General features: G+C 42.6%; 1 protein-coding gene across 2 annotated transcripts in view; it reads right to left on the bottom strand.

Moving 5' to 3' along the window:
* LOC102447648 (myelin-oligodendrocyte glycoprotein-like) overlaps window positions 1-13,584 on the bottom strand; it is a 55,572-nt gene extending 41,988 nt beyond the window's left edge. The window contains exon 1 of one of the 2 annotated variants that reach the window (XM_014581018.4): window positions 13,426-13,584. The gene's annotated coding sequence lies outside the window, so the exon portion shown is untranslated. The remainder of the gene's footprint in view (window positions 1-13,425) is intronic. The other variant, XM_006137891.5, reaches the window with a different exon arrangement.
* Window positions 13,585-17,380: the final 3,796 nt, after the last annotated feature.

The following is a 17,380-nucleotide window of genomic DNA, read 5'->3' on the forward strand; positions in this document are numbered from 1 at the left end:
AATTTTAAATCTAATTTTAGTAGTCTTGTTTTAAAATCTTGTTTCATCTTTCATCATCATCATCATGTCTGAAAGTCTTGAGCCATCCATGAAACTCCCACTGAAGGGCAGAGATTCCCTCAGAGCCGCTGCAAGATGTGCCAAATACTAGTAGAAGGAACTGCTACTAAGTGGAAACCTGCTGCTACTGCCTTTTACATCCAAAATAAAGCTTTATACAAAGACCAACTTCCTTTATTCCGTGTTTCTCGCTCTTTCTTTTGCTTTCAGTTGGGGCAAATCCTGTGCAAGGCTGATTGCCTTCTGCAAGGTGCTGAGCCCTGGGAGCAGATGGTGGTCAAAACCTTGCAACAGGTGTTCAGCACTTCTCAGATTGGACTCTGTGGATGCTTTGAGAAGTGGATTGACGGGTGTTTGATTTATTGCAACAAAATTGATAGAAACCACTCAGAAAAATACAGCAATAGAATCTGAAAGGAACCAGTTAACTGGTATAGGAGGCCTCCGCTTTACGATGGCCCAATTTACGACCCCCGGCACTTATGACCTTTTCCATAAGTGTGGAAGGGGCTGAAATCCCCCGACTTACGTCCTCAGCCCCGCATTTACAGCAGCGAACGCCTGTCGTAAATGCAGGCTCAAGTTACGATGCCCCCAACTTGCGATGCTATCCCTGAAGCTGATCAGCATTGCAAGTCGGGGGCAGCCTGTACAGGCCTCTTAACATAACCACTTCCAAAACCGGTCCACTAATTCCCCTCCAATCGAAACTACTATGTTGCTGTCATGTATGTGGTTGAAACTGGAAGCCACCTCATCACAAACATGCCTGGTTGCTGTTGCTGAGGTCCTTAGATTCCCTACTAAGTTGTTATTCTGGGACACAAGGCATTCTGGCAATTTCATAAGTGACTTCAGCTCTTGCTTGAAACATGGCAACTTTGAGGACAGAACCTAATACTACTGCACACTGATCCTTTGCCTCTTTCGAGTTGTGCTTTAAATTTTAAAAAAGCCGTTTAAAAGAAAATGATGGCGGCCAATGAAAGAAAAGACAAATAGGTTGTTCAAGATAGTGCTGAAGTGGGAATTTGAGTTGAAAAGTACTAGCCCCAGTTCTGAGCTATAGTTTAGGATGGGAGCAAATGTCTGTGTATTATCTCTGTGGCCGTCTAGATTCTAAGGCCAGCCAGGGATTCCACTGATCACTGGTATAAACTAGAGCATCCTCGGGGCTGTTCTAACCTACACCGGGCTGCCAAAAGACAAGAATAGTTGGCAAGCCACAGCACTCCTGCCATGCCTCTTTTCATAAGTTAGAATCATAGAACACTAGAACTGGAAGGGACCTCGAGAGATCAAGTCCAGTCCCCTGCCCTCATGGCAGGACCAAGCACCATCTAGATCATCCCTGATAGATGTCAATCCAACCTGCTCTTAAATTTCTCCAGATGTGGAGATTCCTCAACCTGCCTAGGCAGTTTATTCCAGGGTTTAACCACTCTGACAGGATATTTTTCCTAATGTCCAACCTAAACTTCCCTTGCTGCAGTTTAAGCCCATTTTCGGCAGCCACTCCGCAGCATGCTTCCTATGTCCCATGCTACAAATGAGAGGAAGGTGTGGAGCGGATGTAGTAGCTCTTTTAGCCGCTCTGCAACATGCTTCCTCTATCACAGGCTACAAGTGAGGTGTGGAGCTGATACAGTGGTTCTATACTAGTCAGGGATTTCCCCTTCACAGAGGGAATTTCTGAGTAGCAGGTTAAGCTAGGTTTATTCCTACTATGAGTTACCAAAAAGGCACAAAACAGGAATAATTGGAATAAATAATATGTATTTTTTCCCGTCTATATTATCTCTATTTCAGATTAAGACAAAGAAAAAACAAACTAGCATATTCAAGTCAGGTCCTCAGCTGATGCCCATTGGTGACACTTCACTGACCTCTTCCAATGGACAGAACTATACTGACTTAAGCCTTGTCTATACTTACTTGGAGATTGATGTTCCGGAGAGCAAACTCCTGGGGTTTGATTTAACAGGTCTTGTAAGGACCTGCTAAATCGAATGCAGATGGTGCCCTGTCAACAAGGTTACAAGGAGTAAGGGAAATCAATGGGATAGTTTCTCCCATCGACCTTCCGCAGTGGGGCCACCTCAGAAATTCAGTTTAAGGTACGTCGATTCCAGCTTCACAACTCTCATAGCTGGAGTTGCATATCTTAAATCGAATTTCTGGCATAGTGTAGACCTGGCCTCATACTGCCTGAGAGTCTGGCTCTCTGTGCATATGTGAGTGAGCAAGTGAGAGAACAGTGAATCTGCATCTGAAATGAAACACAGAAAAGGGCAGCTGCTCTTCCCGAGTCAGAAAGACTCTGTTTAAAGGAACAGTAAGTACACACAAGACAGAATAACAGTGCCTCCTTTCACTTACATAGTCGTCATCACCACAAAGACCACAGAGATTTTAAACTAACCACAGGGTAACATGAAACAGATAGGAGCTAGATTTTCAAAACACGGCTGCAGGAGTTTGCTAGCAGGAGCAGTTTTCAGGCGGAGGTGCTTTTTAAGACACATTTGTTTTACTTTTATAATACAGAAGCCTCATTCAAGTCCTGATACAACTGTTCATGCCTAGTCAGAAAAGTGCTTTAGCCTGATCTTGCCTTTAAACATATGTTATCCCACTGATGTTGATGGGGCTCAAGCATGTGATTAATGTTAAGCAAGGGTTTTAAAGCTTTAATAAATAGAGATGGTCTGAAATGTTTTGCTGAATTGGGATCTCAGTGTATAATTCCTGAGAGGATGAAAAATATCATCTACGACTAATGTAAATGCCACCTCTTATTTGTTCTGAATTTCTTCTGTTAGAATTAGTAGAAATATCAAATCATGTTAGGAATCATAATCTTTGAGTTTCACTTGGAAATATGGAGAAATGCCTTGGCTTGGTTTGCCAACTCCCCTTTTAGGCTTGCTTAATCTTGCAACAATAACTTCCTGAAGTATTTTATGAGCCTTTCATTTTTTTGTCTTTAGTTGAGAAGATGTGTGTTCTGATGGCTGAGTCTACAAAAGTACCTGAATTGTGAGCTCAGTTGTAAAAAGTGAGTGTCAGTTCATAAGGTGTATCAGTCTATAATAATAAATGATGATGGGGGGGAAAAGTTGCAATGAATTAGCTCAGACAAAATGGCCTATCGATATTGTGCATTAAGATTATGACTTGCAAACAAAGGACCTACTGTTTAATGTTAGATAGTAAGACTGAGTTATGTTAGCACTTTTGCTATGTAAAGGTATACAACATGCATGTGGGAACATACTGTAGACAGAGCACTGCAATGTTTCACCTGAAGGGGTATAGAGTCATTGCTTTTGGCACAACAATCCCATCCTCATGCGCTACTTTGGAGATTGCTCAGGGCTTTTCTGCTAGGAATGACTCATCTATGGCTCATAAAGATGCTGGTTTATAAGAACGTTTCATTGTTCTGTCTCTGTAGTATGGCAGTGCCCCTAGCTGAAAGTATACCGTGTCCCAGCCCAGGAAGGCCCCAGACCCCTGGCTGGAGAGACTCTGTGTCCCAAAGTACTTACGCTTTAAATAGACAATACCAAACTGGAGGCACAGAAAGGTGAGGTGATTTGTCCAAGGTCATATAGCAGCTCAGTGGTGGCAGAGGTAGGAATAGAACTCCCCCTGTTTGCCTCCCTCCCCTCTACACCAAGCTACATCCCAGCTTTGCCCTTTGGAAGTTGCCAAGTGGCAGAAACCTAGTCTCAAAAGAATATTCTAGGGTGACCTCCTGTGAGCAGCCCCAATTGGTGTTTGAGGAATTTACATAACAGAGCAGTGAAGGCCCATCTGTTGACTTGATTATCGGAAAACAAAACAGCCCCCCATCCTCACAACACTAGTTCTTACTCTGGTGGTGGCTGCACTGTGCCCTGCCCTCCTAGCTACAAATGGACGTGTCCCACCTCGGAGGGTGGTGTGTGTCAGGAAGGAGGGGAGAAGGCAATGAAGTTCTGCACAGCCAGGCTGATGCAAGTGGAACAAATTTCTGAATAGCCCCCCGCAGTTTGGGAGCATGCCAGTATTATGTTGTCTTCCCTCCTCCCCCCTTTCCCCATTTCACGAAAAGTAAGGGAAGTCAAAGGAAGAGTGTTCTTCAACTTCCTGCTGTGTAGACCATGCCAAAAGCCGAGTTAAAGTACTTTGACTTTAGCTATGCAATTAACGTAGCTGAAGTTGCATAGCTTAACTTGACTTTAGCCTGCAGTGTAAACTTACCCCCAGAGACCGCAGCAGCAACTAATTCCTCTGAAGCTGCAAGCAAGTTCATTTTTATTAGAAGCAGTACATTGGTTCAGAGGTCCTGTTATATGGTGACACAGAAATGCACAGAGGGAAATGCAGAAACCTCATGAATGTGCAGAATCCACAGACTGAACCCAAAGGATATATCAAAAGGTTATAAACCCTCTTTGAAAAATGTTTATCTGGAAAATGGATCTGGACTCTGCAAATAAACAACTTCTTGCTTTCCTTGTTTGTGCATTGAAACCCCCTTCCTCTTCCAGCCCATTAGCCAGAATATTGCCAGCTGCTAGTCCTGAGGAATTGGATTAGAAAATAAACAAACCAGTACAGAGGATCTAGCCCCTCTCCCCCCATGAACCAAATTTAACACTGATGGTATAAAGACCTGTACATGCTTATGCAACTTACCTTGTATCAGGTTTCATTACAAACTTAAATAATGTTTGATTTATCACAAGATTAGCTGATGTCCATGAGTCTATTCAGTCAAATAAACACTACTTCAAGCAGAAGGAGGTCAAATTACAGTTTAGCATTGAACTTGTTTAAAGACCTGGGTTTGTGGCTTCAGATGACTTACACTTTTGACTTTTGAGTTTCTATCCAAAGTGAAACTCTCAGTGGATGAAATTGCATGGACTGAAATGGAAGAAAATGCCCCAGTGAATAACTGCAGAAAGAAACCACTAAGCTCCACCCAGCTGGGTGGTACATATTTTCATGTTCTTGAGTTGGTGCTGGTGGCCGCAGCACAGGTGTTGCTCTCTTTGCTTTGGATCAGTACACAATCCACACTGCAAGTGCAACTAGGCTATGTCTACACAGGTGGGTTCTTGAACGAGAATGACTGTTCTTGCGCAAGAACTCACAGAGTGTCCACACTGCCCGCCCATTCTAGCTCAAGAAGATTTACAGTACGGCGTTGGAAGATGGGGCTTCTTGCACAAGAGCTACACTCTTTTCTAACAAGTGTAAACCCTCTTGCACAAGAGCTCTTGCACTAGAGGGCAGTGTGGATGTGCAAGAAAGCCCTATGGCTAAAATGGCCATCAGAGCTTTCTTGCACAAGAGACCATCTACACTGCCACGGATGCTCTTGCGCAAAAGCACATGGCAGTGTGGACATGTTCTTGTGCGAGAACCAGCCAGTGTAGACATAGGCCTACAGTTTTTGCAACTCATTAGCGGCACGGTCGTCTTAACCACCTACACATGACGTGGTTCTGTTTGTGTCCAAATAGCAGTTTTTCTGCTGTCACAGGCTTGTGGGCAAATCTACCAAACTACCAAAATGTGATTCCCAAAGTGCATGGCTACGTCTACCCTGCAGGCTTCTTGTGCAAGAAGGCTAGATCTACACTGGCGCGATCTTGTGCCAGAAATATGCAAATGAGGCTAAGCATGGAATATCGCCATGCCTCATTTGCATATCTGAGCTGCCATTTTTGCAGAAGAGGATCTTGCGCAAGAAGAGCTGTCTACAGTGCTCCTTCTTGCGCAAGAAAAATCCTCTTGCGCAATACCATTACGCTGATTATTTTCAGGAATAACGACTTTACACAAGAGGGTTTTTCTTGTGCAAGAAGGGGCAGTGTAGACAGCTCCTTCTTGCGCAAGAGCCTCTTCCGCAAAATGGCGGCTCATTACATATGCAAATGAGGCTCGGCGATATTCCACGCTTAGCCTCATTTGCATATTTCTGGTGCAAGATCACGCCAGTGTAGACATAGCCGAATTGTTTTGCGCAAGAGTTCTTGTGCAAAAGGTCTTCCACAAGAGCGCATCCACACTACCATGTGCTTTTGCGCAAGAGCATCCAGGGCAGTGTGGACGCTCTCTTGAGCAAAAAAGCTCCGATGGCCATTTTAGCCATAGGGGTTTCTTGTGCAAGAAAATCATGTTGCCTGTCTACACTGCCTTCTTGCGGAAGAGCTCTTGCACAAGAGGGCTTATTCCTCACGGGGAGAGGAATAACTCTTCTGGAAGAAGCCCTGTTTTCTGACGCTGTACTGTAAATTTACTTGCGCAAGAACACGCGTGCAGTATGGACAGCCAGCAAGTTTTTGTGCAAGAACAGCTGTTCTTGTGCAAAAAGCCTGCAGTGTAGATGTAGCCCATAAGTATGAGGCATGGGAAGCTTTCACTTCAGCAGGGCGCAGCGTGTCCAGACAACAGGATATAGAATGACACCAGCAATGTGGGGGGTGAAGCACTCTGGGATTTCCAGCTGCATGGAGATCTGGGAAAGCAGAGGACTAGCCAAATTGGTTAGAGACATGGCTTGTCCTCAAAGCAAACCTTCATCTATCAACAGTACACTTAACCAATAGCGTAGTGAACCAGTGACGGACACTACACTGCTAAAAGTACCGTATTTTCCGGCGTATAAGACGACTTTTGATGTTAAAAAACATCCCCCAAAAATTGCGGGTCGTCTTATACGCCGGGTATACAGCTTTGCGGCTTTGCAAAGCCTCGGGGGAAGCCGGCGGCGGGGCAGCCCAGGCGCGCCTGGGCTGCCCCGCCGCTGGCTTCCCCCGAGGCTTTGCAAAGCCGCGGAGGGGCTCCGGCAGCGGGGCAGCCCAGGTGCGCCGGGGCGTCCTCAGAGGCTTTGCTCCCTGTGTCCCTGGTCTGCTGGAGACGGTCCCCAGCAGACCAGGGACAACGGGAGCAAAGCCGGGGAGGCGGAGGGGCGCTGGGGTATAAGACGAAACCCTATCTTTTAACTAAAAAATTAGGGGGTCGTCTTATACGCCCAGTAGCCTTATACGCCGGAAAATACGGTACCAGTTTTGATGCAGGGGAGGCACTGCTTGGGCAGCAAGAGGAACATGTAGGGTAGATACCCTAAGGTTCTGCCGTGTCTACACTACTCACCTATGCCATGTCTCATCGATGGCGTTGCTATCTATATCTGTACTATAGAAGTGTGTAGTGTATGCACTCTACATGCTGCCAAAAGGTGTATGCAGTGCAGGTATACCTTATGTGCCAAGCTATAGCTGTACAAACGATGAGTAGTTCTGTGGCACCTTAGAGACTATATATAAAATCATGAGCTCTCCTGGGCAAAATTCATTTCTTCAGATGAGCTTGAATGGAGAAAAAAGTCTGTAAGGTGCCACAGGACTATTTTTTTTAAGTTACAGACTAACACAGCTACCACTCTGAGACTTTTTAAACCTATAGCCATGGCATTATTGGCTGCTATGGTTACTACGTTGTAGCCTTGTTGTGTGGACACAAAGTATGTTTAGGGCCAACTATGCCCAAAATTTGTTAAAACTCAGTTTAAAATTGCAGTTTGTACAGGATCTATACTGTAAAAGACATTTTTTGAAAACAAATATTTCAAGCTAGTAGACTCTTAGAAAATCTATGACTAAACTTCACTGAATAACATTCCTTACAAGAATTTGCATAGTTAAATAGATATGAAGCTGGAATCAGATCCTTCATGTCTGGAACTGTTCATAGATGAGTTTGCCTATTCTTTCCATTATGCCTTTATATTGTTGGCCAGACAAAGTAAGTCAAAACATTCCCAGGCAAGTTAATCTAGAGAGCCGATGTGTCAAAGTCCTATGCATCTTGATGGTATTTGGTGTATGCTAAGATGTGGTAAAAGCAAAGCTTTAATTTAAAAAATGGCAAGCTTCTAGTCCTTATGTTTGAGAAAAATAATGTTGCAAATAGGAATGAATGTAACTGATGCAATGTTTTCATCTTGCATCAGAAGACCGTCTGAACAAATGACTAAGAAGTGTGAACTTTCTCCTTCAAATTAATCTTGTAGGGGTGGGATTTGACTCAAAAGCCAAATGATAAAATTTTAATGTCATTAATTTTTTTCCATTGCTGACTTTTAGAATTTAAAAGGGGGGGGGGTGACATCTACAGGGTGGTGGGATTTTGCAGATGTTGAGAGAGAGAAATGCAAAAGGAGGTACAGAGGGGAGAATGGAATGATGAGGAAGGAAGAGAAACAAAGGGCAGACTTAGCAGTGGTCCTAATGCTAAGTATGCTTCCACTAAATGATGCTGAATTCAACAATAAGATACTGAACAAATAAATGTTTTCCAGTGCACCAAAATGTTATCCGAGCTCATGATGCTTAGGGCGAGATTTCTGAAGGTATGTAGGTACTTAAAAATAAAATCAATGGGAGTTAAGACACTGCTTTTCCCACATCTGCATGATTAGGTATCTAAATGCCTGCAGAAATCTGGCCCTTAGGCAGTTTTGAAAATTGCCCCCAACTGGTTTAGGGTGGAATTTTCAAAAACATGTGACATTGACTCCTAATTCATACTCCAAGCAAAGTAAATGGGAAAGCGCCCATTGATTTCAACGGAGCGGAGCTGTGTCACTGCTGAGCACTTCTGAATATTGCACTCCTTTGCTGCTCTGTTCAAGTTGTACTCTACTCTTGTTCACCTCCCATTAACATTGGTGACAACATGGGCTTTGGATGAGGGGGTGTGTATCCTAGCTCACTGCTTACAGTATATCAAGTCTTGAGGGACTGAGGATGGGCTAGTAAGAGCAATTTCTGGTTTGGGCTTCATTTAGGCTTCTCTAGAAAACTCTCTCTATGTTTGCAATTAGCAAAGTGGTTATTTTTCATTTTTACCTTTCTTACTGTGTGCTAAATTCTAATCCAGGCCAATGAAGTTAATGGTCCTAGCTGGATGTACCAGAGAACAATTTGGCCTACTGTTTCCTCCCGTGAGTAGTTTTTTAGAATATATGCCACGAAGATGCCTCTTCCTTTCCTTTATTGAAATAGCTGGACCAGGGGATCTCAAACTTCATTGCACTGCACCCCCATTCTGGCAGGAAACATTACTACAGGATCCCAGGTGGGGGTGGGGTATCAAAGCTTGAGCCCACTCAATCCCTGCCATCTTGGGTTAGGCCAGGGGGCCAAAGCCTTTCCACCTCAGAAGAAGAGGGGCAAATCGGAAGCTTCAGGGCTTCAGCCCCAGATAGGGGACCTGTAGCTTGAGCCCCTATGGTCTTGGGTTGTAACCCTTGCACTTGGGCTTTGGCCTTGGATACAGCAAGTTTAAGCCAGACCAAGTGATTCCATCAAAATGGGGTCACGACCAACTTTGGGTTCCTGATCTGCAGTTTCAGAACATCTGAGCTAGATGATCTCTCTGCTTCTCTGGATATCGTACTGTCAGTGGTTTAAGTGATTTTTTTTTAATCAAATCCAAGCACAATCAGAGGTGTCAGACTTAAATTACATTACATTTGTTTCATAATGGGCAAGTGATCCAGTGGCAATGTTTCCTTTACACTTACACATCTCATTTTTTGTGGGGCCTGATCCTGCAAACTTTTATGTACACAAAGAACTGAGTCCTGTTGTCTGTTATTTAGCTTATTTAAATGAAGAATGTGAAAAGTTGTGATTCATTGCAGCAGTGGGATCACTTATGTAAGTAAAATTACTTGTATGTAAGTGTTAGCAGGATTGTGTGTATCTATATTATAAATGCACAGAGTGTGTATTTGTAAGTTTGTGACTATTACACACACTAATAAACAGAATTAAGTAAAAGACAGGCAGGTAGGGGACTGTCATCCTTAGTAAGAGGTATTGTGCAGAAACCTGAGCAGTAATTGCCTACTAGGGAGTTTGATCTGCCTTGAAATAATCTGAAGGGAATGGTGCTCCCAAGAAATTCAATAATACACATCAGAATTTACAGTGCTCCTTTGCCTTTGAATTTGCATTATGTCCACGAAAGGACAAGTGCTCTGTACTTGATGCAGTTTTACTCATCAAGCAAAATTGCTCCATTGCCATCTATATGCGAGGTATCATCTGTCTGATATCTTTTGCCGTACTTTTATAGGAAGATTATTCTTTAATTCCCATGAATGACAGTGAAAGCTGCCTACATGGCTTTCTGTCACTGGAAATAAGGCATTTCCTATTTATGGGGAGATAGTGCTATGATGTAAGTTCAGCAAAAGAAGAGTGGTGGAGAAACCAGTTATTTTTATTTTTTTTCAAAATATTGTATATACCATGAACAAAATATTTTCAGAGCTTCTTTCTGACTTCCTAATGAAACTCGTGGGCCCAACTCCTGATACTCTGAGGGTGTGTCTAGACTACAGAGTTTTGTCGACAAAAGTGGACTTTTGTCGACAAAACTATACCTGCGTCTACACTACCGCTGAGTTCTGTCGACATAACGTTGACAGAACTCAGCAGTTTTGTCGACGCTGGTAAACCTCATTTTACGAGGCATAACGCCTTTTGTCGACAGAGTTCTGTCGACAGAAGGTGTTTTTGCATGTAGGGTTGTGTCTAGACTACAGGGTTTTGTCAACAAAGCAGCTTGCTTTGTCGACAGAACTGAATGTGTCTAGACGCTCTTTGTCGACAGAAGTTTTGTCGATAGATACTGTCGACAAAACTTCTGTCGACAAAAGTCTGTAGTCTAGACGTACCCTTACTCATATTGAGAAGCACCTGGCTCCCCAAATAGACCCATAGACTTGTGCTAAGTAACATCAGATTCCAGTCTGTAGTGACTAAAGCAGATGTGGGACTGAGAATCAATAGGGAAGAGGGGCAGATGGTGATGGAGCACAAGGAGGTAGCAAATATTTGTGTGTGTGTGTGTGTGTGGGTGTGTGTAAATCAAGCGCAGACATGTTACTTCTGATGAGAGTTCATGAAGGTAATTAGAACTGACTACCAAAATGTGTGTGATTTCTACAACAAAAAAGGGAACCAGAGTAGGATGTTTTGCAGCGAGGTTCAGAGGTGACTAATCAAACCTAGTTACATGATATTTTTTTAAAAGTCTTTATTGATTTAAAATCAATGATAAATTAAATGAGCATAGCACAATGAGCAGGAACCAGCTGGCCTGCTTGTAAAGGAGAGAAGGGTACCTAGTTTTCTCAGGATGGTTTCCCTTGAAGAAGGGCATTCTTGTGCCGTCAAAGGAAAGCTTAGCAGCAGGCATCTTCTAGCAGGACTGAAAGAGACCTTTTGTATTGGTGGGTGAGGCTAGCCAGCAACTTGTGCAACGTCCTGTTAGAACCTCACTAACAAAAGATTATGGGAAAATCTTTGCAAGTGACTGCACTTTGAAAACATTTTGATTACCTAATGTTGGGAGGAAAAGGCAACTGTTACTACTTAAAAATATTCTTTGGCTTCCTGAGGAGGATCCGCTGCACCAATCCCTGCATTTTTGTGTTGCATTCCCTGCACTGCTAAGGGCTTGTCTACTGTTACTGCAGTGCAGCTGCACCATCTGTAGCACATAGTGGAGACACTACCTCCTAGGCCAACAGGAGAGCTGCTCCCATTGACACCTCCCCAAGAGGCAGTAGTTATGTGAGAAGAGGCAGTAGTTATGTGGGAGAAGCCCTCCTGTCCACATAGAGCTGTGTGTGTGTGTGCCAGGAGTTTTCTCAATATAACCCTGTCTCTGAGGTATGGATTTTCTGACACTCTGAAGCGACAGAGCCATACTGACATACATTTATAGTGTAGGCTGGGGCTAAGAGGCAGATTGCAAATTACTGAAGACCTTTGGTATTCAGAATGACAGAGATGTTTGTTAATGTGGTTTTACTGTATTTTCAGAACTGATAATGGTGTTTAAATGATGGAAGAACTTTAATTATCTCAGGTCAATTTTTCAAAAGCATCTAAGTCCTATTGACTTCCACATTTGAAAAGGGGAATTAGGAACCTTGGCTTTTGGCAAATAAACATTTTGGAAAAGTTCCTGCTAGCTTTGGTCTGATTATGACCGTGGTTTAAGCTTGCCTCTGAGGACTATTGGAGCAGGGGGAGGAGGGGGCGGAATTTAGCTCCAATCCACATGGTTCATTATTTACAGGTTGGTCTGGTAACTATTTTTATTTACATTTTTTTAAAAAACATTCTGCTCTCTTAATATCATACCTGTTCACTCATAAGTGTCCTTCAGGTTTCTCTGTTCTATATGACTGGAATGTACCACTTCTGGGAGTAGAACTAAATGAGTAATTTATACCAAATATTGTATTGAAATATCCCATTAAAAATCACAACATTATATCCCTCCTAAAGCTTCCCTGTGCCATGGGGTGCACAAATCACTCCCTCTCGCTAAGATGACAAACACCTGTGGTTACTTCAACCTCTATGACTCATCTATGCAACTGTCCTGAACTCTTCGGGGCACAGGCTGTCTTTGTTACCTGCTTGATACGATGCAACTCTAACCTCTTATTGGGATACTTACATGCTACCTCAGCATCAATAATAAATAAGTGAGCACAGCAGTGGTCTGTCAGCAGCTTAAGATTTTCTTGTGTTTATTTGTTTTTCAATATTTGCTGGATAATTTCAACAGATGACTCTCTTGCTCTGTGAATTGGACGCAAGCAGATCATTGGGAAAACTCTGCATCTGAAACTTTAAAGTGTGTTTAGTGATGTCACTAATAGGTTTGTTTGTTATAGTTTCCTTTCCCAGATGGGTTAAATAACTTTCAGCATCAAGTGTTCAGTGTGAATATTTATGCTGAAATTCAGCATTCACTTTTTGCAAACTACTCTAAACTTCACAGCTGCAGCTTAGCTGATGCCAATAATCTTGTTCAACACAATGGTCAAGGAAAGTGAATATCAATACAGATAAAGCATGTCATTTAGTTAATTAAACACATAGTGCAGATAACATTTACCTTCATGTGACAGCGACCTTTGTTCTCACTGGTAAGCTTTTAGTCAGTGGCATTGGTTTGCTTTTCTCCTCTGCAATTAGTTTTTAAGCAGTCACTTCTCATACCTGAGCATGTGAGCACGGGTACGTGTGCGCCCCGCCCCTCACAGCACCCCAAATCAATACTAAAGCAAATTATATTTAAGAGAAATTAGAGACCAATGTTGTTTTCTTTTATCTCCCCCAGCATATTGCCACTCACAGCAGAAACAACTTTCACTTCTCACTTCTAGTTTTCTAAACACAAACACCACTCCTGAAGCAGGTATAAAAAGATCCCGACAAGCTTAGATCTCAGATGCTTTTTTCACTATAAAAAAAAATTCTAACTTACGTCTCTGTAGATTTTCTTGATACTTTGCTCGAGAGGGCTGAAAATCAAATGCAGTGCTAGAATCCAGTCCCTGCTTTAAATGAGGAAGTGCTGATACAAGGCAGAATGTCTGAGGGAATGACTCAGATATGTAGCATAGTGGGTTTTGACTAACCAGTGGAATGAAGGGAATAACCACACTAAACTGAACTACAGCTTACTTCACTGAAGTTAGAGGCACAGTACTACCTAATAACAAATGCTCAGCAACATTTGATCTTCCATCTTTTATTGCCTCCTTGTTTGACCAAATATTATACTGTAAATATAACAGAGCATTCTTTACTGATCCAAAGTCCTGCAGTGATTCATGTGAAAATATTTAGAGGGTCTTAAAAACAACAGTTAGATATAAATTTCAAAGTCTATTTATTGCACTGGCTTTTCTTGATCTTTTAGCAGGTTTATCTTTTTAATATGGGTGCTGGAGATGGGGAGTAGAACAAAGCGAATGGGCGACAATAAGACTGGGGACAAGCTAATACTGGGAGCATTTAATGTGTCCCAATGATTTTCTTAAGCTGCCAATTGGTACATAAGAACATAAGAACGGCCGTACTGGGTCAGACCAAAGGTCCATCTAGCCCAGTATCCTGTCTGCCGACAGTGGCCAGCACCAGGTTCCCCAGAGAGGGTGGACCAAAGACAATGATCAAGCGATTTGTCTCCTGCAATCCCTCTCCAGCCTCTGACAAACAGAGGCCAAGGACACCATTTTATCCCCGGCTAATAGCCTTTTATGGACCTAACCTCCATGAAATTATCCAGCTTCTCTTTAAACTCTATTATAGTCCTAGCCTTCTCAGCCTCCTCTGGCAAGGAGTTCCACAGATTGACTGCACGCTGTGTGAAGAAGAACTTTCTTTTATTAGTTTTAAACCTGCTACCCATTAATTTCATTTGGTGTCCTCTAGTTCTTCTATTTAGGGAACTAATAAATAACTTTTCTTTATCTGTCCTCTCCACACCACTCATGATTTTATATACCTCTATCATATTGCCCCTCAGTCTCCTCTTTTCTAAACTGAAAAATCCCAGTCACTTTAACCTCTCCTCATATGGGACCCGTTCCAAACCCCTAATCATTTTAGTTGCCCTTTTCTGAACCCTTTCCAAGGCCAAAATATCTTTTTTGAGGTGAGGAGACCACATCTGTACACAGTATTCAAGATGTGGGTGTACCATAGTTTTATACAAAGACAGTAATATATTCTGGGTCTTATTTTCTATCCCTTTCTTAATAATTCCTAGCATCCTATTTGCCTTTTTGACCGCCGCTGCACACTGTGTGGAAGTTTTCAGAGAACTGTCCACGATAACTCCAAGATCTCTTTCCTGATTTGTCGTAGCCAAATTAGCCCCCATCATACTGTACGTATAGTTGGGGTTATTTTTCCCGATGTGCATTACTTTACACTTATCCACATTAAATTTCATTTGCCATTTTGTTGCCCAATCACTCAGTTTGGTGAGATCTTCTTGGAGTCCCTCACAGTCTGCTTCTGTCTTGACTATCCTAAACAGTTTTGTATCATCTGCAAACTTTACTACCTCACTGCTTACCCCTTTCTCCAGATCATTTATGAATAAGTTGAACAAGATTGGTCCCAGGACTGACCCTTGGGGGACACCACTAGTTACCCCTCTCCAATCTGAAAATTTACCATTTATTCCTACCTTTTGTTTCCTGTCTTTTAACCAGTTCTCAATCCAAGAGAGGACCTTCCCTCTTATCCCATGGCAATGTAATTTACACAAGAGCCGTTGGTGAGGGACCTTGTCAAAGGCTTTCTGAAAATCCAAGTATACTATATCTACTGGATCCCCCTTGTCCGCCTGTTTCTTAACCCCTTCAAAGAACTCTAACAGATTAGTAAAACAGGATTTCCCTTTACAGAAACCATGTTGACTTTTGTCCAGTAAATTATGTTCTTCTACGTGCCTGACAATTTTATTCTTTACTATTGTTTCAACTAATTTGCCCAGTACTGAAGTTAGACTTACCGGTCTGTAATTGCCAGGATCACCTCTAGAGCCCTTTTTAAATATTGGTGTCACGTTGGCTACCTTCCAGTCATTAGGTACGGAAGCCGATTTAAAGGATAGGTATCTAATGTTCAGGTGCCATAACCTTGTCAGGGCTGTTCAGCACTCTGGCACTCCAAGTGCAGAAGGTGGGGGCCCACAAAGACCTTAAATACCTTGCCTCTATAGGCTCTGCTTACTAAAACTCCCCAGAATCACAGATGCTCTGGTTCTGAGGGATAAAAACACACAAAAAGCTGCCACCATCAAGTGATTTCACCCTAAAACCCAAGAGGGAACACTTGAATTCCTTTCTGAGGAATACCCCAAGCTCTTTTGCCCCAATCTCTTTTACCAATCTCTGGTAGCTGACCACCCAGTCTTAGGCAAGCAAATACACACACAGACCCCATTGTTACTTTCCAGGAAAACAAGAATCAAATCATCACCTTAAAAAAAAGTAGTTGTTATTATTAACAAACAAAAGCTATACTTGATAAAGCATACTTGGTTGCTAGGTGTACAGAGCAACTAAGTAAAACAAATTAAAACTCAGAAAATCTTTGGGAACAACTCTTAGGCTGCGTCTAAACTACATGGCCCCGTCGATGGAGCCATGTAGATTAGACAGATAGGCAAAGGCAAATGAAGCCGCGATTTAAATGATCGCGGCTTAATTTAAATTTATGTGGCTGCTGCGCTGAGCCGACAAACAGCTGATCAGCTGTTTGTCCGCTCGGCACGCTAGTCTGGACGCTCCCCTGCCGACATCAAAGCCCTTTGTCGGCAGCCCCGTTATTCCTCGTGGGATGAGGCTTACCGGGACTGCCGACAAAGGGCTTTGATGTCGGCAGGGGAGCGTCCAGACTAGTGCGCTGAGCGGACAAACAGCTGATCAGCTGTTTGTCAGCTCAGCGCGGCAGCCACGTAAATTTAAATGAAGCCGCGATCATTTAAATCGCAGCTTCATTTGCCTTTGCCAAAACAACAAATCTACATGGCTCCATCGACGGAGCCATATAGTTTAGACGTACCCTTAGATAATGAATGGGGGAAGGAAGGCATGGATTCACTCAGAGAAGTTTAAACCAAACAATCAAAATAAAGGAAAATATCCTGATCGTGACTAGATAACCCTTTTCTCTCTACTCACGATACATGCTGATCTGTACTTCAAGGTCCAGTTCACTTCCATGTCAAATATTTCTTATAGGCATAATAATTCTGAATATTGCATTTGCTCTCTTCAGCCCTTTTCTTAGAAATCCCCACAAAGGAAGAGCTGACCAGGTATTTGTAGCCAATTCAAATTTCAGCACTGTATCCTGTTGGTTCTTCTGGCCCCCTGCCAACACCCTTGCTAGTTACCAAGTTTAATCCCTTACTCACTGGGTGCTGGCCAGCACCCCTCCTATTCATCACAACCCTTTTCAGAATTAGAATACAGCGTTTTCAAACACCTTAGGATTGGAGGTTGTTTGAAAAACCTGAAATATTCATAACTCTGAACAAAATGTCATGGTTGTTCTTTCAAAGGTTTACAGTTGAACATTGGCCAAATACAGCTTTCCAACTTTGCTATGCAGAGAAAAATGCTGCTTTAAAACATTTTAATTTAAATAAAACAAGCTCAGAAACAGTTTCCTTATCTGGCCAAATCTTTGTTTTTGTAAACTTTCCCTTTATTTGTTCATACTGTGTTTGCCTTTTATTTTTTTGTCTCTGCAGCTAGTTGATTGTGTAATTCTGATTCCAAATGAGGTGTATGGTTGAGTCAGTTCCTAAACATGGCGCTGGTAACACTGAAGTGCTAGAATACTGATGCTCTCTTACAATAAAATCAGACCCCTATTTTGTTAAGTCAACTGTCTGACTGATAGGAAGCAATTTT

This window comes from Pelodiscus sinensis, chromosome 1 (assembly GCF_052426305.1).
Source record: "Pelodiscus sinensis isolate ZL-2025 chromosome 1, ASM5242630v1, whole genome shotgun sequence".
Classification (NCBI taxonomy): Eukaryota; Metazoa; Chordata; order Testudines; family Trionychidae; genus Pelodiscus; species Pelodiscus sinensis.